Source organism: Mauremys mutica, chromosome 8 (genome assembly GCF_020497125.1).
Source record: "Mauremys mutica isolate MM-2020 ecotype Southern chromosome 8, ASM2049712v1, whole genome shotgun sequence".
NCBI lineage: Eukaryota > Metazoa > Chordata > Testudines > Geoemydidae > Mauremys > Mauremys mutica.
In genome coordinates this window covers 46,641,547-46,665,553 of record NC_059079.1, presented here as the reverse complement: position 1 = coordinate 46,665,553, position 24,007 = coordinate 46,641,547, and the positions used below count along the sequence as shown (strand labels likewise).

Genomic DNA, 24,007 nt, shown 5'->3' with positions numbered 1-24,007 from the left:
CTCCTGTTCTTTTTTCAAGAGCCACATTCAGCTTTGGTAATTATCGAAGGTTGAGGGTGTTTTACTAACCTGTTGCAGACGTGTGTAAGTGCTTGAGACTAAGTAAAGTTTAGCTTTAAGCACTCTTATGTTGTCCTGTTTGTGCCAGCCATCTATCGGTTGGATGGACATGTCTTCCCTGATTTATTTCCTGACACCACCTCACAGAGAGTAAAAGTTACCAAGAGCTTTGGGTCGAAAGAACCCTGGGTAACACCTCAAGGTCCCTTCCAGTCCCATACTTGCACAATTCCTTTGACTTGTCATGCGTGTATGTGTGGGGGAATCATTGTGAATTCCCTCTTCCTCTTACTTCCCTTCCTAGCTCTCTTCAGGTTGATTAACTTAATGAGGAGGTTTCCAGGAGTCCTCAAGATTTTTTTCTAAACTTGGATTTTTTTTTTAATTAAACAGGTGTATATTCCACATGGAGCAAGCTCCTTCCAGCACTAGCTACTTATCGGAATCTCTGGATTGTTCCCAAGAGACAGGCAGGATTTAGGCTGATTAAAACACCTTGTACTATAACCCTTGCTTCACATTTAAAAAATAAAGGGAGGAGGGATATCTCCAGTTACGCTGAGTAAATTTTGTACTTATCTTTATTAACATATTTGGAAATAAAGAAGCCAAAGATGCAAGGATTCATTTTTAGCAGAAAGGAGTTAAATTTACTGTAGTTATTTGTCTGAATAGCTCTCTTCAGGGAAATGTGCATCCTAATGCAGATTTTCTTTGCAAGGAACATTACTTTTCAGTAGTCACCACAATAGAAATCAGGCATTTATGGAGATAATTGCTCTACTTGGATTCCTCTTGGCTGACCAGCCATTTAACTGCTAGTCAACCAAAAGGAATACCATGGTTCAGAGAAATAAGCATAAGGTGAGGAAATGAACTTCTAATTGTTTTAATCCTATTATTGGGGCTGTTTTTCACTATTTTTGGCAGATGACTACACCTCATTGACTCATTTTCTCAGTCTGTAAAATGAAGATAACAGTAATAATTACAACTTTACCGTGGAATTGTAAGGATTCATTAGTTAATGTTTATGTAGCACTTAGCACATACATAGAGCTTCATATAGTCAAACATCTGCTTATTATTTGGTTTCAGTCCAGGTCTTGGTGGACAGGTGTCTCCACTCCATAAACAGCATCAGATATGACACCTCTTAATAACCTTATTGGCAGTCGAAGCAAAGAGGCCAAGGATGAATGGGTGAGGAGAATGAACTGCCCTCTCACTCCTAGAAACTAGATGAGGTACATTGTTGGGACAGGCACACTGTCATGGCCTGTGCTACACCTGTTCTGTGGTTTCCTAGAGGCCTTAATTTTCTAGTGCTATTAGTCCAGGACCATTCACAAACTCTGAATTCTTTTAAATTTAATTGAAATATTTTTTTAAATGATAGTTGCATTGTCCTTGGAAATTTGAAAGTATGTAAGATGCATTCCATATTGTACAACTGGCATATTTAATTATCCATTAAAATGTGCTATGTGACACTATTTTTTTTAAATGTACTTCTTGCTTTATGGTTGGAAATCTGTCATAAATACACCATTGTTCATAGATATAAAAATACACTACAAGTGTTCTGAATGATCACTTTTTGTTCAGGAAAGTCCTGAATATAACCAAGCAGAGAAAAGTGTCATAGTAATTACCTGACATTTCATAGATTTGTGTGTGTGTGTGCGCGCGCGCATTTTTCCCCCCTAAATTTAATTGGCCAGCTCCCAAATCAGCATACCTCAGTTGAAGTCCATGGTCCTATGTCCATTTCCACCAGCTGAGGACCTAGTCCCATGTTTCTTATTGGTTTAAAATGCTATAGTATTCTTCACAGGAGTATTTTCTAGGAGTATACCTAGAAAAATACAGAATATATAGCAAGTGCTGCTGTGCCTTTGATGAACATGTAAGTATGTGTTCTCATTGGGGCATTTCAGTGTTCAATTTAACCATGGTTTTCAAACTAGAACTAAATTTGCTTGTAAGTGACACTTCATATTCACTTTTAAAATCTTTTTATTTTTGTTTATTTTGGTGGCAGAGTAGGCACGTGGGGCAAATGATCTCTTAGACTCCAATTCTTGAAATACTGAAGAACACGCGTAATCTTACTTACATTAGTGGTTATCTTGAAATCAGTGGAACCATCTACCTGAGTACATTTATGCATATGATTAACTGTTTACGAGATAGGGGGATACTTGGCATTTCAAGGAAAAAACCTTTTACTTCTATGAACACCTCTGAGCTTGTTGTGATAGTGCTGGAATTGGAAAACAATATGCTCTACCACTTTTACTGCTAGTGAGTAGACCCTGTAGTTGGACTCAAGGATTATGCACCACTTAACCGCACCAAAAGGTCGCCTGTTGATATTAATGGGAGTTGGATGCCCAAACTGCATGAAATTAACCAACAACTAAGAAGTCTAAGAATTAAATCAAAAAATAATTTGAAAGTTTTGCCTAACAGAAGAGAAAGCAGATGGTTGTGACTACAGGGCAAGTTATCAGAGCATTGAAGTGAGATTTAGTCATACAAGTAGGATATTTGATTTTTTAAAAGTTTATAATGAATGGTTTTTCTATAAATTTCTCTGTGATATCTAAAGGGGTTTTGTCTGAATCTAATCCTGAGCTTTTGGGGCCTGATTTCTGCAATTCTTATTCAGGTGAATAGTCCCATAATCTCCTGAGTAAGGGCTACAGAACTGTCATAATTTTACAACCAGTGATATCCGCCCCTGACTTACATATGAGGTAAGGAAAAACAAACTGTCTCAGATCAGAAATAATCCTGTGTAATTCTGTAATCTAATACTCCAAAAATCAGATAGATGGACCATTGACTTCAATGGGACTCCATGCTAACATGTCCTCCTGACTGGACCCCTTTACAGGATCCATATGATATAGATTATATCTGCCTAAGCAGTAAGATATATGGGAGTCATTCTGATTTCTGTTATACCACTAAAACAAGGATTAAGAATCGACTGCACTGTAATTATGGAATTCTAATGGAATTAGATAACACCAGAATTGGGCCCAGGGTGATTATCTTTGACCAGTGTTATGCCTAATCATTGGTTTCCTTTAAAAAAAAAATCTCAACCACATCTCTAATTTTGATTTGTCACTTGCATTCCACTTTTCAGCAAAGGACTGACCTTGCTGATTCTCTTGTTCCTAGGGACAGTGAAATGCAAGCATTACAAATTACATTTTCAGTAGGATTACTAAGAAAATGACTATGGAAATTAGGTGCTACTTAAACACACATACACACACTCTTATACCTTAGAACTATAACTACAAAGGGTGTTTCATTTTATTCTTTCTCCTTTTAATTATTCCTAAGTGAGGAACTCTTCATTCTTTCATTTAAAATACCTCTTATTCTTTCCCTTGTGCTGCTTTTTTGTCAGGGGGAAAGTTGATAGGAAAAACAGTTTCTGAACTAAAATATTGTTGTGCTCCTTCCTTATTTGTTTTATATTTTGATTCCTGGCTAGAGTTCTGGGTCTCGGTAACATATAGTTACTGAAACTGCCTAAATGAACACTGTCTCAGTAGAAAGTACAAAATGCATCTGCTGTTACCACTACTGAAAGGTAATTACATAGCTAAATCAAGGGAAATAAGAAGGATGAGGTAAAGAATACTCAAAGACAAATAAGACACAAAGTGCAGTTCTCTTCTGAAAAGTAACCATAGAAATGTCAGGTTCCTATTCAGCACAGCTGGTTCTTGGCTCCGATTCTCATCTCACCTGCACTAATATAAGCCAGGAGTAAGTGTACTGAAATGGATGGAGTTGGAGATGTGTAAATTGCATATAGCATAGATCCTTTCAATTCCTGGGATAAGCTCTGATTTAACTATCAGACAGGAGGTGATGTAGCTGAACTCCTGAATACCCCAGATGTAAACAAGGAGCACTGGTAGAGCTTGACCCAAATTCAAGCAACAGTAAGTGCCACTAATGCAAATTATGACTGTTTTAATCTACATTTGGGGTTTCTACCAGTGTAATACATTGATTGCTGGTCACCAATGGCTGAATCCAATGTATAAACATGGCCTTAGGTAAGGCCTTAGGTGTCTGAGGCAAGACTGAATCTTGTCCATCCTAACTCTTGGGCAGGTACCATTTGGACGCAAATTTCAGTCTGGGGTGGAGATGTGCATTGCACATGCATGAAAGCCCTGAATATGACTTCTGACAAGCTATGCCCACAGGTTATTTCTGTCCAGCCCCCAAATGTGCATAGAGGATGACATTTTGTAGAACAAATATATCCTCTGCACAGTGTGACCGCTCATGAAAGGTCATACCGTGCATGCCAGCGTAGAATTGCATTCCTTACTAAAAATGTCATGGCACACCACTGCTTTGGGGTGAAGAAGAAACACTTTTGTAGCAGGATTTTTATTGAATGAATGAATGAATAGCAGCTATTTGGAACTTAAGGGTTTGGAATTTTAGAATAAGTCTGTGAAAGATGGATTTGTAGATCAAGAGGAGGTAAGGTAGGTAATGGTGCCTAATAAACTGCAGATATCCTATGGATAATATTTATTGTGTGTGTTTAAAAAAAAAAGAAGAGGAGGAATATTTTTTTCAGGTTTGTTAGAACTCCTATCTATACATATCTATATCTATATCTATCTTGATTTGTACTGCTAAAACCTACTGAAACAGTTTTACTCAAACTTGGCACATTTAGTAATTCTCACTGATACTAAGAAATCAAGGTAAGTCTTGAGATGTATATACCATATATTACTATGTGAGGATTCACAGGAAATGCCAATCTGAATTGTCAATTAATGCCTGATTCAATTCAATGTATAACAACATCAAGGGACCCTACATAAATTTAGCTGCTCATATAGCTCTAACTATAAGGGTTGTATAGTTAATCATGATGATGATCACTCAGTGAGTTTATGGATCCTGTAAAACCAACTTGATATGTTTTGATAAAATTACAATTTTAGTTGATAAAAGTAATAGAGTTGATTTAACATACTTAGACTTCTGTAAGGTGTTTGAACTGGTAGAACTAGAACAATATAAAATTAACATGTCACAAATTATATAGATTTAAAACTGGCGGACTGGTCTCAAAATGCAATTGTGAATTGGGAATTGCCTTTGGGAGGATGTGTTCTCACGTCCCTCATGGATCGGTTCTTGGCCCTATGCTAGTGAACATTTTTATCAATAACCTGGAAGAAAACATACAATCATCACAGGTGACCCCAAAATTGGGGAGTGGTAAATAATGAAGAGGACAGGTCACTGAGAGCAATCTGGATCACTTGGCACAAGCAAACAATATGCATTTTTAATATGGCTAAATTTAAATGTTTACAACTAGGAACAAAGGATGTAGGCCTTACTTACAGGATGTGGGACTCTATGCAACGACTAAGATTGAAAAAGATTTGGGGGTCATTCGTGGATAATAGCTGTACAAGAGCTCCCAATGTGATGCTGTGGTCAAAAGAGCTAATGTGATCCTTGGATGCATAAACAAGGAAATCTCAACTAGGAGTAGAAAGATTATTTTACCTCTGTACTTGGGATTTGTGTGATCTCTGCTGGAATACTGTTTCCAGTTCTGGTGTCCACAATTCAAGAAAGATGTTGATAAATTGGAGTGGGTTCAGAGAAGAGCCAAAAGAATGATAAAAGGATTAGAAAATGTGCCTTCTGGTGAGAGACTCAAATAGCTCAATCTATTTAGCTTAACAGAGAGAAGGTTAAGGGATGACTTAATGACAGTCTGTAAGTATCCTCATGGGGAACAAATATTTAGTAATGGTCTCTTGAATCTAGCTGAGAAAGGTGAAACACAATCCAATATCTGGAAGCTGAAGCTAGACAAATATCACTGGACATAAGGTATGAATTTTTGACAGTCAGGTTAGCCAACTATTGGAACAATTCACCAAGGGTCATGGTGCATTCTTCATCACTGACAATTTTTACATCAAGACTGGATGTTTCTCTGAAAGCTATGCTCTAGGAATTATTTTAGGGAAGTTCCATTGCTACAAGAGAATTTAATTTTACATGAACCACAATGATCTTATGCATTTAGCCCCCATAAACTGGAACTGAGGACACCACAGAGTCAGAAAATCTTGCCTTGGCTTAAACAGACAGAACAAAAACAACTGCACAAATTTCAGTGTTACTAACAAGGACAGATTTGGGGTGTGGGGAAGGTGAGGGAAGTGTGGAAAACTGACCTCAGTCTGGGTGCCTATGTCTGTAAGTTTCTTTGCTGTTAAGTAGAAAAAATAATTATTTGCTGTTGCCAGGGAGGTTACTAACACATTAGGGGCCATTAAATATTTTCTAAAGACAAAGCACATAACTCATAAAGAGTTCAGTTACAGAGGGTACTTTGAAGAAGTTTGTTGTTTCTATGAGCAAGGAGACTGGCATTAAACTCCTCAGTGGCTAGGAGGAAGGCTCGCCACAGGAACCCTGCTGCTGAATAACTTGATACCATCTCAGACTTTGGGTAACTATATCTATCTGAGGTGCTTCTAGACCAGGGTTTTCTCAAACTTCATTGCACTGCAATCCCCTTCTGATAACAAAAAATATTACACGACCCTAGGAGGGGGGACCAAAGACTGAGCCCACCAGAGCCTCACTGCCCTGGGTGAGGGGGCCAAAGCCCAGCCCCACCACTATGGGTGGCGGAGGGAGGACACAAAACTGAAGCCCGAGTTCTTCAGCCCAGGCAGGGGACATATAACCTGAGCCCCACTGCCCAGGGCTCAAGCCCTTGAGATTCAGTTTTGGTCCTGGGTGGTTGGGCTTTGTCTTTGGCCCTGGGCGGTGTGGCTTGGGTTTCAGTCCTGGGCCACAGCAGGTCTAAGACAGCCCCGGTGAGCCTATTAAAATGAGGTCCTGACCCACAGTTTGTGAACCACTGTTCTAGATTATTTCTAGGTTTTGATGTATGCTTTAGACTCAATAAAAATGATTTTTGCATGGTGCTGCATCCCCCACTGATTTATTTCATGACACCACCTGGAAAAGAGAGATTAGTAGCCATTGCTTTGGGTTCAGATAACCCCAGATAACACTATGGCCTATGTAGAACAGGAGGACTGCCAAGATGATCACAGTGGTCCCTCTGACCTTGGAATCTATGAATACCTGACTAACCTACAAAAAAATCTAGAAATACTGTAACCATATTGATCTCTGCTGTGTGAAAGAGCACAAAGCACACATGTAGAAGAGGTAAATGGCTACCAGTGATAAGGAATTTAAGTCTATGCTATGATCTCTCCCTTCTTCCTAAGCCCTAAATTCACCCCCAAATCTACAACTGCCATGCAAACTACTGTGCAAAGGGGTAAGCAGTGTCACACATTCATTCTCTCTTTCTCACGCTCACACACAGAGGAACTATTTAGTGGCTAGTTATGCTGGGGTAGGGGAAAGTAGAGTGACCAGACAACAAGTGTGAAAAATAGGGACGGGGGTGGGGAGGTAACAGGAGCCTATATAAGAAAAAGACCCAAAAATCGGGACTCTCTGTATAAAACCGGGACATCTGGTCACCCTAGGGGGAAGCATTATATCCATTAGCAACAATCTCAGTTGTGTCCCTTCTCTGTAACAGGCTGAGTGCCTGAACCTTCAAAATAACTAGGTGTAACGGGAACTGAAAACCCAATGGGTCCACAAGAAAGGATTGTGGATCAGGGCCCCATATACAACACAACTCATAGTCACTAAAGGTATTGTATTTATGAGTAAAAGTGTTTGGTATTTGGCTTTTCCAACTTAGTTATGTTTTAGCTTGTATTGTCTATTCAATGCATTTTGGGGGTTGGATGCTCTTTATTTTTGTTGTAAGCAAATAAATAATAGATATTCATATAACCTCTTAAGAGTTTTACTGTTATTCCAGCTGTAGCTTTGTCACTGATTTCAATGAGGGTAGAAGTGAACTTAGTGCATGCCACATGCAATAAGTGTTCTCTGATTGGGGCCTCTGTATCTGTGGAGAAAAATTTGAATCCCAACTTCTGAAATGTATAATGGTCAATTGATTATTTACACTCTTAGGAACAATATATTCAGCCCTTGATCAACACTGCTTATCTAAGTCAGTAAATATAATGAGTTCTTAGATGAATTAATAAAGTAATCCTGTTAGCTTGAAAATTTTAATTAATTTTTTTTTTAATCTCCAGGCTAATACTTACTGCAGTGGACATGAGAATGTTTCCAAGTGCATCCAGGGTGCCTAAATGCCAGAGGTTTTGTATCTAGAGGACAACTTTCTGTATCTTCATATTTATTAATATTATGGTATGAACTCAAAATATGTGAAACAGCAATTTCTGAAACCATATGTGTGTATATATGCGTATTTCATAATCATTTTAAAAGGTTGACTAGGGATCCATTTAGGGACTTATGCTTTGAGGGGAAGCAGGCAAGAATAGCGGAAAGTCAGTAAATTCACTTGTTAGAATATTTGCTAAAAGCAAGGACAAAATGATGAGCTCCCAGATGAACTAAATTAACTGACATTTGGAAGTATATCTCTAGGTAGCTCTCTGCAGTTTCTGCTCAGCTTGCCAACTGCAGGAACTGCAGCTGGATCTGACTATGAAGCTAGTGCATTAGCAATGTTTCCTTTAACTAACACTACCTAACAGGTTGGCACCCGCATTCTGTTCCAGCTATAACTGAGTATCTCCAAGCATCCTCATGTAGAATGTATGGCAATCATTTAAACTAGATTAAGCAGGGAAAATCATATTCACAAACATGAGAAATCTAAAACTCCAAATAAAAACATGCAAACTGAGGAGAACATATTTAATTTATGTGGACATAAAAATTAGCTGTACTTGACTTTATAAAACTCTTGCTGTGTTGGATCTGGTTTGTCCATAAATTAGATTCTCCCTGCATGAAAAATACAATGCTGCAGGTGGCATTCCGAGAGGCAAAATATGCTTGCATTTTTCTATCTTGAAGGAATCTAACAACTGGTTTTTTTTTCTAGGGGCAATCATAAAAAAATTATCTAGATCCCTTCTCAATTTTTTAAAACTACACTATTACAACAGATATGCTGGTTATGATGAACAATAAGGCCTAAATGTCTACATGTCATCTAATTATGAGTGCCTGTTGTTTGGCCAGCTTGATACACCTAACTGATTCAAGATGGGCATCCAGCATTAGTGGGCAGCTCTGAAAATGTGTATCTAAAAGGCATAGAAGTACATAAGTGTTCAGAATTTTGTAGTGTCTGTCACATTCCAAAGTTATACCTTATATGTTCACCAGAATGCCACAGCACTTTGGCATGATCCAGCACCAGTATTCACTAATACCTGCTGAAAACATTAGGGAGGTTTAAATTGTGGAGACAATCTGTAATATAATTTTCATACAATGAAATGGCTCTGAATCACCATTTTGATTGTGCTAAGCTCAGTGCAGGAATGGAGGTAGAAGTGCAGAGGTAACCTTATGCACTTTCCAGATTCTGGGGTTCATAGGACTGCTCAAATTTATATTTTGCTATAATGGACCTCCATGAGTCTCTGAATGCAGCCCAGAGTAGATGGAAAACAGTGCGTTCCAGCCACAATTCTTCTCTAGCAGGCAGCATAGGGCCATTCCACCAGCCCAAGGTCACCAGACAAAATTTCCCTTATACTGGGGGAAAATCCCCAGAGGCCAATTTTGCTGGCTTTTCAGGCCCTGCACAATAGGTTAAGAAAACTGCAGAGGTGGCTGAATGCAGAATAGAGAAGGAGGTAGGCTGCATCTTCTGCACTAATAATGAAACTACACATTGGTGTTCAAGTCTCAGAAGGAATTCTTGTTGATTCAGAAAAGAGGAATCTAAATGGAATTTAATGACTTAGCCAGAATCTGTTCTGTGGTCTCCAAATTCAACATGGCCACTTCCTTCCCTGTCTCCAGGTGACTTCAGGTTCTTCAGGGAAGGAACCCGGATCGTAATTGTTGGGATCAATGTTATTGAACAAATGTCTTCTTGAAACTGGAGTGAGGCCATCAGGCTCATCTAACAGTGTCCCAAAGTGACATCTAATGCTAATGGCTTAGATTTCACCAGGGTTGAGTTTATATTGGTTACCTAATGGTGAAATATCTCATTGCCAATCCCCCATATTTCAGCTTTGAAAAAAGCAAACAGAAAGTAGAGAAATTATCTTAGTGTTTCCCTAATACATTTTCTCTTTCTGCATCAATCAGACCCATTTGGTGAGGGCAGTCTAACTAATGAATTACCTAAGCAGTTATGCTAGATACCAACAAAGTCAGATTTCCCTATTCCTTCCTTCCACAAGGCATATTTTATGATGTGTTATACACTTAAAACAATGAAAGTGTAAATTTAATACTCCTGTTTGATGTAAGAGAGGATTACCTAGCAGTTTTATTATTAAATAGACTCAGTTTATCACTGCACGTTTCAAAAAATTCGATCAATGTGAATTTAGGCAAAAAGCTAATATAAAAGTGGAGGAGGGATCAGCAAAAGTATTTAAAGTCTCCCATGGCTTTTCAAGTCATTTATATTAAATATATACTCTTTCCTGCATACAGCCTCCATTTTACACATTTGAAATCACTTTAAAAAGCTTATTTTGCTTTTACCCTGTCTCTTTATGTTAATGGGGACTATAGGGACAGAAATCAAAATTGAAGAAGAGACACTGGAGAATGTGGACAATTTTACGCATCTTGGAAGTACCATCGGCCAAGATAGTACTAGTTCCGAGGAAGAAATAAGAATTGGGAAGGCAAATGCTGCATTTGGAAGACTCAACAATATCTGGCAACTCAAAAACATCTCCCTCAAGACAAAACTGAACGTGTACAAAGCAACTGTTATTGCCATCCCAACATATAGTAGTGAGACATGGCAACTTACCAAGAAAGATACGCAAAAGCTGGATACATTTCATCACAAATGTCTAAGAAGATATTGAGAATAACATATAGAGATAGGAAGATGAATGAAGAAGTCAGAAAAATTACTGGACAAAGCACCCTTTCACAAATAATCTACAAAAGAAGATATCAGTGGCTGGGACATGTGCTGAGAGTAGAAAAAGAATGCTTACCAAATACCGCCCTTGAATAGAGGCCAGAAAATGCAAAAAGAAAGAGAGGAAGACCGTGAGTAACATGGAAACGAACAGTTCTGAACGACATCAAGAACCTCAACATGAAATGGGAAGATTTGGACAGAAGGTCAGTTGACAGGCAAGGATGGCAAATGTGGGTAGCCCAGTGTGCAGCAAAGCACTAAGGTCATACGAGGTCATACCAAAGGTCCATTTACTCCAGTATTCTGTATTCTAACAGTGGCCAATGCCAGGTGCTTCAGAGCGAATGAATAGAATGGGTAACTCCTCAGACTGGAACCTCATTTTATAAAAACTAATGGGAATGGTACATTGTAAAAGAAATAGCTGTCAAAAAGGAGAGCCTGCTTACAATAGTGTAATAACAATAATGGCACAAATGGTGGTGAATAGATACAAACTCCTAGTGTTCCATATAACCAGCATACTTGTTTGTTTCTGTAAATCAACCCATTTTTCATCTTTAATAGCATCAGCTTTCCAAAGACACCATTTTTCTTTCTCCCCACATCCCTTTCCTTTCACTTTTTTTCCTGTTCCCTGTGAGGATTTTGAATCTGTTTTTCGTGTAACAGAATTGTGTATGCACCTGGGTTTCACTTCCATGGACTGCTTGCTCATTTTTATAAGTTGTTTTATTTGCTGGAACTTGCCTTTTTCTTTCATCCTACAACACTTCCTACTCTTCCATAACAAATCACTACTTCTTTTTTACCCGCTCATATTTTGATCTTTGCCAAAGGATCTGTACTAAGTCTTCACAGACGGGCGTACACGATTTTGGTCTTTGCAAGAAACACAAGAAAGTAAGGAAGCAGTCCTGCTGATTCTAATCTCTGTATCTTCTTTCACCAAAAGAACAAGAGGAATTTAGACTGTGATCAGAGGAAAATGCCTGGAGCTCTCCCAATCACTTTCACAAGAATCAAACTGATTAAAATTTTATAAAAAAAAGATGGAAAACCAGAAGCTCAACCGTAAAACATTAAGGGGCATTAGCAACTTGCTTTTTAATATGAGAAAAATAAGAAAAGCAAACAACTGTGGATTGTTCCACAGCTAGATGGAAAACAACGGGTTCATTTGGTTCAAATTTTGAAGTTTTGGGAACTGCTTATACTTAAGGCAGAATGAAAATAAGATTTTTTTTAAAAATTTAAAAACAGAAGAGTGTGCCACTCCAAAATAACCTGCTAGTTAGGCTGCCTGGTTCTGACCAGGGACATAACTTAAATTTCTGACATCCTAGTTGGGTTCCCTAACTACTGGGCTATTCTTTCTTTCCTTCTTCACTCCCTCTGCCCTAAATACCATCCTGGACCTGACAAACTTTCCCAACTTTTTATGATCAAAACCAATATGTTCCCACAAAATATTTGTCTTGATGAAATAGCATTTGCTGTTCTGTTCCTTGAACACTTTCTTGCTCCGCTTGAGCCACAAACGCTTTTGAGTAAGTTTGTCATGTAAGACTTTGCAGTAGATTTAATCTGCAAAGCTAGAGTGGGTTTTACTGTGATTTTCATCAATAAACAAATCTTTTCATGACCAGATTGATAACAAAACCAATACAGTTCAACAAATTAGTGTGAGAGAGAACAACAAGAAAGCAGTAGCAAATTTGCATTATTCAACTAAATTTATGTTTGGCTTAAATACAGATATTAGTTGGTTTGGTTACCTTTGTACAGATAGGTGAAACACATGACATGATGATTTTATCCATCTCTAACAGTCTGAAGAATTAAATCAGTTTCTACTAAAGCAAAACTCAGATGGAGATTTGGTGAATTTCCTCTCTCTAGCCTTCAGAGTTCAAATCTTCTTTAAGGTCACAAGTGAATGAGTCTGCTAGTTTTATTAATGTTTCTAATCCTCTCTAGCATAAAACCACAACATTGTATGACAAAATTGATTATTTCTGCTGAGAAGCACAGGAGCTGCAACTGCTTGAGAGTGTGAGAGCTGTATACAGAACTTTGTGGTATTTGTTCCCACATGGTACTGGGCTCAGGCCGGTCCTATTAATGCCATTCTTTTAGAACATCAATTCACACATTTTTTTCTGTTTTGTTTATAAAGTCAGGTGAAGAATGCATGTGTCCCCAAAAAACTATTTGATAGTCTGAGGGAAGCTCTGACCAGGAATAGACAAAAAAGTGAAGATAAAATCAGAACACAATCTCTCATAGTTCATCCATTTTTACAGATGATCTTGAATTGTATTATGTGTATCATAATCTTGATAGCATATTTCCAAATTATTGTGAATGTGCAGCAGAAGTACCAAAATACCATGAAAATAGCTAAGTGGTGTCTTCTACTGGAATCAGGGTGTATAGGAAATCTCAAACGAATATTCTGAGAATATGATGCTTCCTGTTCAGTTTTGCAGATTCAGCTCAGGAGATCTGGGTAGTAGAGAAGCTTTTAATATTTCTCTCAGTTCCTGGATATTGACCTGAACTGCACCCAACTTTGAACTTTTGACACCAATTATGAGGCAATAGATAAGAGTCCAACTGTCAAGAATTGTTAAGAGGTTCTGTATTAAAATAATGTTCTTCAGTAATTGGGTTAGACTATTTCATACCTCTTAAATATATTCCTTTTTTAATATTTAACTTATCCTTTGGAAAAATAGAAATTGGATACTACCAAGTAACTTACCATTCACAATCTGCACTCCTTACTGCTAAGCAGTGCAACAAAGAAGGATTGGAAGAAAGTTAGACTTTCCATTGAAAAGAACATACACAAATCTTAAGCAGAGCAATAGCAATATCAGTGCTGGTGAGCTAGTATCCACCTTCCTAAATGCACTGTATGCAGACAAGAGAAATGGATTAGTGAGAACAGAAACAAAAGTGCACAGCAGAGAAATAAGAGAGACCCATGTTCTCATGCTACTCACAAAAATGATGAAGAAGGTGAGACATGCGGGCTCAGTGATTACAATTCTGCTTCTAAATGCTCCCAAACTGCCACAAATAATTTGTATAACTGTAACTACAATATAGGTGCTGTGCAAATAAGTCCTACTACTAGTTAATTTTTCAGTGAGGTTGAGACTTTTTTCTCTCTCGTTTTGGCACTCCTGTGCCAAAGTTTTCTAGGCTTTCCTCCTTCTCTCCCCCCCCAAACCCCCCCAAAAAACCTACTATCATTTTACCCCATGAGGGTGAAAGAGAATTGAGTAAAAGGAACTAGTATGAGCTGGAACAATTTTCACAGTTCTACAATTACAGTGATTCTCTCCCCCTCCCCCTGGCCCTTTTCTACTTTACTATGAAAGCCTTTTTATGTCAATGGGGAATTTCATGCAGCCTAGTCTTCTATGCGCTACTTTGTTATATTTTCCTATTTATTTATCGTGGTAGGTACAACAACAGTAGGGTCAGACACTAAGATGTTGGTGTTGCTACAGAATTGGTTATAGAGGATTCCTTAGGATAGGTTTGATTGAATAGAATGAATATTGTGGTGCTGATGGCACAGTTTTGGAATAAGAATATTGTTAATGTTGCATGTGATTTCGACGATGGTTCTGTGTCCCTAATTCTAACATGTGAAGATGCACTATGACTACAAATATTATTTTTAATTAAAAGCTTTAGCAAGAATGTTACGAAAAGCTGGAGGTGGACAAGGAGGGATGGGAATGAATAATGCTCCTTTTCTGTATGAATGCTGAGCCTTTGAGATGAGGCTCTTGATATAGAGAAATAGTAATGCATTTCAAACATGTCACCCTCTCTCACTCTCATATGTTCCTTGCAGTTGTAAAATGTACATAAAAATGATTAAATCTATGCACACCCATAATTTATACCTAGATATATTTTAGTTAAATATGACTGAAATCTACACCAGCTGATGGTTTTCCCGTCTATTTTTCCTGCTGTAGAATCTCAACGGTCTCACTGCAAGCAAAACTTCAGACAGCAGTTTAGAGAAACGAAGTGTCACCAGCAGATAGAAACCAGTCAGTGTGTTGCAATCTGACTTTTAGGCTGCCAAAGTAATTTTGTGATCCCTAAAACATAGGCAAACTACCTTTTAATTTTTTTTTCTGTTTCTCTACAGGCACAGTGCTTCTGAAATCCCTATCCACTTCCTTGTAAACTAACTGACCTTGGAGCAAAGGTAACATCACAATAAGCAACTAAACTCTGTTTCTCAACTCCATAGGCATCTTACCTTGGGTGTAATGAGGAATGTTTTTTTCTTCTAGTACTTTAGAAACCAACTGAACCAAGAGAAGACATTGCTGGATACATGAGCTCCCTCCTGCTGTCCCGTTTGTCAGAGTATGCCACTAAGCTTGTGGCATTGTTTTGGGGGCATGGTTGACAGACTTTCAGGAAGGCCAGAAACATACCCTGTGAATTTTACAGGAGGCAGGAATTTGGAAGTGAAAATATGAGAAAAATGGTAGGCCCTCAATAAGAAGTTTAACTTATTAATTCTATAGAGCAATTTAGTTTTAAAGTTTTTGTTTGGTTGGTTGGTTTTTTAAGGCCAGAAGGTATCTAATCTGACCATCTTCACAGGACACAGAATTTCAACCAATAATTCCTGCATCAAGTTTATAACATTTGGTTGAGCTAGAGCATATTTATTAGAAAAAGCATTCAATTTTTATTTATAGCCTTCAAGTAGTGGGAGAATCCACTCTATCCCTAGATACATTTCAATGGTTAATTACCCTCACTGTTAAAAAAAATTGCATCTTATTTCTAGTCTGATTTTGTTTAGCTTCAGCTTTTAGCCATTGAACCTTTGCTAGACTGAACAACCCTCTACTACCAAATATTTTCCCAAAGGGTATTTATAGACAGCGATCAAGTCACCTCTTAACTTGGATAATCAAAATAGACTGAGCTTCTTAAGCCTATCAGAGTAAAAATAAATGCGTCAGAGCTCAGATCATTCTTGTAGGTCTCTTCTGTACCATTTCCAATTCCAGTGTGTCAACATGCATTTTTGATAGCATGGACACTACAAGTAGAATCAATTATTTGAGTTATGGTCTCACTAATGCCACCTCCCTACTCCTACTCAATGCTCCCTTACTTGTACAACCAATGACTATATTCTCACTCTTAGCCACCACATCACACTGTGAGCTGGTGTTCAGTTAGTTGGCTACCATGACCATTAAATCCCTGTCAGTCACCTGTCTTCCAGAATAGAGTCTCCACGTGTTAGGTGTTTCCTACATGCTTTGTTCCTACATGTGTGTTCTTGCATATGGCTATATTCAAATACATGTTGGTCAAGTCAGGCCAACTTACCAAGCTATCCAGATTGCATTGTAGGACTGACCCTATGCTCATCATTATTTACCACTCCACCATTTTCATGACCTACTATTTCAAGTCATTGTGTAGGTATCAAATATATGTTACACTAGATATGGAGCCAAAGTTGAGTTTTGTGCCTCAGAAATTTATTTCCAAAGTGATGTAGGGCTCTCCTGAAGGGGAGACTATGGGCCCTTCCTATCAAACGGTCTTATGGAAATTCTCTCCTCTGTCACTTAACATTAAATTAAAAAAAAAATCTTTACCCCAATGTTTCTTCATGATGGTGTTTAAGGATAATGATCTGTATAGAACCCCTTTCTTAATGCTTCTATTTTCTTTCTCCCTTGGTAGTATGAAGAGGGGTTGCCATCTGAGGTTATAAAGCTGTTCATATATGAACTTTGAGTCCATTTAGGGGGAAAAAAACCCTAGACAGAAAAAAAAATGTGGGAGGGAACTGAACAGACTGTTTGCTTTTATTTGCTTTTCTTTTTAAGTGGCAGTGTTATCTTTAATTGCTTTTGTACAGGATTTTTTTTAATCTATCCTAGAATTTGTGCTGGCAAGGATTTGATACTAAACAAACCAGTCACCATAACTTATGAAAAGTAGAGTTCTTTGGATGGAATGCCGCTACAGACTTCTCCGACTTAGCACTCTTTCAAGGCACCTATTGAGGAAAGCTGGACCAGACTGAAGTGGGGTTTGAAAGACAAAAGACCAAATAATGGATGCCAAAGACAGAAGTAGTCTTATCAAACCAGAGTTCTCCTTAAAGTCAGACCAAGCGATGAGTTTCAAGGTAAAATGAAAAGGTTCAATTTCAGGGCAACTGACCCAGCACCTTTGGAATGACAAATGTGGCAGTGATAACCTTGTATTGTATTTGAGAACAGCAGCAGCTTGTATTTCAAATCTAATGCTCGAGATTTTCAAATATGTTAGGCTTGTAATTGTGGGATTGTCAAAATAGTCTAAGGAAGATGAACACTAAAACTGAGCACTTAACTCCCTTAAAACCTTTGAAAGTCCCAGTGGCCAGATTTTCAAAAGCGCAACCAAATGCTTCTGTTATTCCTACATTGCTTAAACTAGTGTTACCGAGAGAGAATTTTTCCACATTCATTCATCCTTGCCACGTTGCTCCTTCAGCCTTCCTCCTAAACTCACACAAGCAGAGGAGAATTCCTTCACACTAATTTATATTGTTGGTCTGTATATCTCAAGGTGATGGCTCTGTTCAAGAAACTTAAAGGTCAATACTCAAGTTCAGTTTTATGGAAACTATAGAAACTTCAGAGTAGCTTGGGCAGAAGAGGAGGGAATGTTTTTCTCCAACTTTTGTTCAACAAAAATAACCACATCACATTTTGTGACTTGTATTTACTACAACCATAAAATAATGGGAACCATTCTGCAGATAAGATTAATTATATTAAATTGTACTTTATTATCTTTGACTATACATCTTTAGGAGAAATCTACATATGAGAAAACAAAGGGAAAAAGATGGATAAACGCTAGTTATTCTGACCTTTTTTACAGGCCCTTCCTGGTTCTATATTCTATGTTGCAATAAAATTCCATTTTATACTGCAGCTGCATGATAGAAGTTGCTCTGAATTCTTACAGTCCAATAATTGGACTGCTCACTAACACTAAAGTATAGATTTTTCTTTTAGAAATTACTTTAAAAAAAACAGCATCTAGCACACAGGGCATCTATATTGATCAGCCTGTTGTAGCAAAAAGTGGTTAATTTATATGTTTATAAATTGAAAAGCACTTTCTATGCCACTACTGAACAAAGTTGTGGCTCCAACTCTGTTTCCTTCAGTGAAGTGTCTTGAAGGCAAGAGTGCTCAGACTGAGTTCTATTTTCATCTGCCACTTCAACTCAGACTTCTTTCTATATAACCACCATTAAAAATGTCCGTGCCACTTTTACTAAAATCTTCATCCATGCTTTCATCTCCCCTCATGATGACCTTTTGAAATGGAAAAGACAAAAAGAATGTTAGGAAGAGGAATTATTTAATGCCCCTCCACCCCCAAAAAAGTGAAGAGCTAATGAGAGCTCAATTTTTTAAGCCATCTGAAAACATTTTTGTTTTAGCTACAGTTCTTAGCAGTTATCCCTATTCTTCTCTGCAACTCTATTGTAAGTATATCCTGAAATATCTGTTCATATGTATAGTTTACCATAAAATTACCTAATCCAATATAATTTCAGTGTACATTGCTCATTAGTTCACTTGTCTGAAATGTGATTTTATTATTTATATATTGCTCCTAATTCTCTGCAGCATTGTTAATTGACTTCTATCATAGTGGATCTTCTTAGGAAGGAGGTCTAAAACTCCTACAAGACATACTCATGTAGGTTGAGTGTTGAGACTTTTAACATATTCAGATGTCTGATGCTTCTTGTTAATTAAAACATTGACAAAAAGAAAGTTCTTGTCTTAGGGTGAAACTGCAGCTTGAGGTCTTCAAACCACAATTTGAGGACTTCAATAACTCAGACATAGGTTAGGGGTTTGTTACAGGAGTGGATGGGTGAGATTCTGTGGCCTGCATTGTGCAGGAGGTCAGACTAGATGATCATAATGGTCCCTTCTGACCTTAAAGTCTATGAGTCTAAAAATCTGTCTTCCCCCCCACTTTTTTATTATTCCCCCTGAAGAAAATATAAGGAGGGGAGAGTAAAAAAAACAAATAAAAAAAGCAAAGGGGGGCAGGAATTAATCAACATTTTCTAAAAATTCAGACCATATCTTTTCAAAATTGTCTGAGGTCCCTTTTTTTTTTTTTTTTTTTTTTTTTTTTGAGAAAACGTTACCTGCTCTTTAGCTGCCAGGTCAGCCAAGTTGCTATGCCAAGCTTCTATCCCTGGAAGCAGCCTGCTCTTCTATCTAAGCAATATGCCATTTGGCTACAAGCACTCCTCTGGTTGTCACCTTGAATGGTAATGAGACTTAGGCTCCATAGTCACTTAGTCATTTTGAAAATATTAACCCTTAGACTAAATCTTACAGAATCTTCTAAGGACTTTGTGGACCTGATCTTCCAATTGCTAGTATGCTGGCTAACAGCTGGGCTCACATGGAACATCATTGACTCCAATGCAACTCTGTTAGGATGTTGACTGTGAACTGTGCGATCAGAGCCAAAGAATGTTCAGCTGTTTCCCAACACTATTTGACATAAGTTTAGTTCCCTCATAAGGGAAAAGTATTTGGACAATTGTTTGATGTTGTGCCTGCATTTTTTACCATTGCACTAATTTCCAAAGGGTTGCTCTCAATATATTTTAAGTGTGTTAGGTTAAATTCATATGTTAATTATAATGTTCAATAGTTTCAACAAAGACAGTCATAGTTTAGCAAATGGCTCTCAATAGGTTTCTATTAATTTAACCTAAAAACACTTTCAGTTAACAAAAAACATTGATTTTTTGTTCACTACATCTAATGCTTGATTTGGTGTTATCTTGTCCTTGGTGAAGATAGTATAGATCTTAGAGTGGTGAATTTCTATAAGGCATTCCAGTGTTCTGCTAATTTAAGATTATTTTGATTAACCTATTGGTTTCTGGGATAAAGATTAAATATTTCTTTTTATTGTCTTTTTCCCTCTAGTTTGCTGCTTTTACTTATGAAGTTTCCAGCATAACCTCTTCAATAAAACACTCTTTCCTATTTGAAATGTTATAAGTACAGTCGTTTCATCTTTGACTGCAAATGATGCATTTATAGAAACATTGCCCCTTGGTAATGATTATTTAATTTCCCCTTGCAAGTGAGGATTAATTGTTTGTAAATAAAAAACCTAATGTATATTTTACTACAAATACTGAATAGTTATTCCAAGAAGATTGCACATGGTATGAAAGCAGTTGCCAATTTCATTTTTGTTTCCAAGGCAAACAATCCTTGTGCTATTGCAACTATGGCTTTCTGAAAGGTTTGAAAGTAAACAAAGCTAATATATTTTGTGCCATGTAACAGGTCCTCTGCCCACCCCTCTTCCTGGGGCCCACTGGCAGCCCCAATAAAGTTCAGAGAGGCTTCTAGTTCTACAGCACCTGTGGCTTTATTTACACTCTGTTCTCCCATCACCAGTGATATACTATATACAGAGCTTGCAGGCCTTACAGTTGCCTCTTCTGCACAGAGGCTACCCTCAGTCTGGAGACTGACCTTCCCCTGGCCAGTCTCCTTTCTTCTGGCTGCCAGCCAGCCTTTATAGCCCTTGAAGCCTCAGGCCTGCAGGTGCAGCCAGTTCTAAAGGCCAGGCACCAGCCTTCTCCCCAGCCCCAATCTATTTCCCCTGATTGGGGCTGGCTGAGCAGGGGCTAATTAGGTGCCTTTGCACCAGCACCCTGCTACATGCCAGTTTTAGAAAAAGCAAATACAGGTTCTCTTCTAACTGCTGTAATTCTCCCAGTGTTTCATGTTCATGAAAGCAATTTACAAAACCATTGCATTTTCAGAGGTGTTTTTTCTCTGTTTATATACCTAGTCTTTCCCACTGATGTATCAAAAATTGCACAGATAACTGAAGATTAGTGAATGAAAAAGGAAATGCCAGTAGAGCTCATAGAATTTTTTTTTTCTATTTGTTTAAAAATGAAAAAGATTGTGGGAAATACTTAAATGAAATCAAAATTTTTAGTTTTAATTCTATTTTGATTCAAAGCCAATTTTTTCAGTTTGGTAAAACTAAACATTTCCAACACACTTCAGTTTTTGAAAACCAAACCAAATGAAGTGCCTCTTGATTTAAATTGTATTTCTTGCTTCAGTGTGATTTGAAATAGAGAAGTTCAAAAATCTAAATGAAATAAAATGCAATTTGAAATGTAACAAGTTTTCACTTTGTGTCCATTTGGAAATTTCCCACTAGTTTTTACTCTGGAAATTTCAATTTCCCATCACTTTTTGATAAATCATGTTTCACTGAGTAACATTTTTGATCAAAATATTTCAGCTAGCTCTACTTGCCAGTTGGGCAGGTTTGATGCAATAGTATGGGAAATTGTAAGGGGGTGGCACAGACCTCCCACTGACTCAATGCCGGCAAGGAGTTAATTACCCTTTAAAAGAGCATCAGGAAGAGGAATTGTCCCACCCTCAATTAGAGGCAAAGGCTGTAACTATGTTCATCCTAGCAGCATTTGTACACACTTAAGCAGGAAATGAAAGCAGCTTTGGGTTAGTTAGAACTGACTGTGGAGTGGAGAGGTTTCTAGGCTGACTCTGTTTAAAGAATCAGCAGGGGAATGAGTTGAAGGACTTCGATCTAGGCTTACTGCAGGAAGGACTAGTGAAGAAATGTATTTTGGCCTTTGTTTCTTTTTAATTTTCTTCAAAACCCTGAGAAGACAGAGTGTGGAATGAACAAATTGTCATGGCCTAAATGGACAGTGGTACTGTGGGATAGTGCCACAAGGAGGTTTGGGTTTAATTTGTCTGAAGACAAAACACAAACAGGCCCCAAAGACTGTGTATTCCCCTTTGCGCACAAAAAGGGATATAAGATCTGGTCTGCAGTGAGGAAATGGGGGACTTGTTGTTAGGACCGGGTTCCTTTTTGCTTAATGGGACTCCAGGATGAGAGCTTCCCTTAAACTCCACAGTATGAAAATGGGAGATTACCACAGAAATATATGGGCCAGACCATTCTCTCCCATGGACAGACCTATAGAAGGTAGCAGAGAGGCAATTCCTTTCAAGCAGGAGTTTGCAGTATAACATACCAGCTCTGCAGGGTTTGGTAATATGTGTGACTGGGAACCCCAGATCTGCAGAGGCAGGAGTCATCTGTGCAGATGGTTTCACAGGCCCTTTACCTGCATAGCTATATTGTCGTCAGTGGGAGGTGTTCTGTGCTCAGCACTCTTGAAAAACAGGTAGGTGCTAATATGACTTTAGGGGCCTGTAACTTGAAAACTTTGAATCTGAGTGCTCCTGGAGGAATACTTTGCTTGCTACAAATAAGTATATTTTGTTGTATGTACGCTCTAATGGCCAAATCATACATTCCTAAAAATAGGGTTTAAAATTCAACCTGCCAGCCTTAATTATGTAATAACATAGTATATATGGTATGTATTGTCAGAGCTGAAAGTTATTACAGGGGGTGTGTTTTGTGCCTTAAGTTACAATATATATTAGTGCAATGCTAAATCAAACCTAAACTAATTTTGTTTTTCACAACTTTGTCTTTATGTAAATGTGCATAATTGCCACCAAATAGCAATCAGTAATTCAGATATCTATAGCTGCTTCTAAACCCTGGCACAAAGGAATCTAGAAATTAAAAGGTTTGGTTTTTTAGGAGAAGAGAAGCATAAAATTGTTTGTTCTAATGGAAAAAGTAGCAGATGGGGGAATGGGCAACAGTCATTTGTCAACATAAGGAAACCATAATGGTGGCATCAAGAAGAAATGTACGCTATTGCAAAAGTCATGCCTCATGGTACTACTATTAGTTGTTTGTGTTACATGAATGATAATGAGAATTACATCACTGTGAATTCCTAGATTACTTTAAATCTGGGCTCTTTCTACATTACATGTCTGCTTCCCACCTGACAGGCTTTCAGAACTTTCCGACAGGTCCACAGGTTTAGAGTGTGTATCTATATATAACATGATATATTAGTTTTAGGAGAATCTTAAAAATTGACATTCCATATCTCCATTATAGACATTGAGATGTGCTTCTGGAAAGCAATCCCATTGGACCCATTCCCTGAGAATTGTCCCTATTTGTTCATTTAGAGAGCTGAGAATTCTCCCCCTGTCCTCAAGGAGCCAGTCCACGGATTCTGTGGAGCTTGCAAAATCCTTGCACCTCCACTCTGTGCTTTGGTGTATCATGTATATTATCCCTGCCCTCCTCCTTCCCCCATCTCCTTCATCTCACAGATTACTTAATCACAGAAAGCCCTCCAGGAAAACTGGGGCAAGGGGTGGACTTTGCCACAGTTGTGAACAACACCTCTCCCTTCCACATCATCCCTTATTCACTGTGTTACATGCACCAAATATCTGTCCCTTGCATGGATTATGGGGCACTAAAAAGAAAAATACATTTTCTAATTTGCTGCATAAAAGGATTAAAGTTTCCATAGTGTTAGTCCTTAATCTTCAAGTGATAAACTGTGAAGTACCTAAAACAGTTTTCTTAGCTAAGAGGGTGTCTTTTTAACCCATGGCCTGATTGTGAACCCTTTATTTACATTCACTCACCTAAGTATCATGGGACTACTTGTCTGAATGAGTGTACCCACATGAGTGAGTTAGGTATTCATGGTCTGGTCAGTAGTAGACACTCTTTTAAAAACTGCAATTTATTTTGCAGCTTGCTGAATTTCAGTATGGTAATACCACGTTACAAAATATATCAGAAAGACAGAACAGCTTGTGCGGGTCGGGGAGT

General features: G+C 38.0%; 1 long non-coding RNA gene across 1 annotated transcript in view; it reads left to right on the top strand.

Annotated features, from left to right (window-relative positions):
* Positions 1-18,729, top strand: part of LOC123376354 — a 72,910-nt gene extending 54,181 nt beyond the window's left edge. The window contains exons 2-5 of the long non-coding RNA XR_006581757.1: positions 8,301-8,418; positions 15,336-15,395; positions 15,484-15,683; positions 17,110-18,729. This is a non-coding gene — a long non-coding RNA (uncharacterized LOC123376354). The remainder of the gene's footprint in view (positions 1-8,300; positions 8,419-15,335; positions 15,396-15,483; positions 15,684-17,109) is intronic.
* Positions 18,730-24,007: the final 5,278 nt, after the last annotated feature.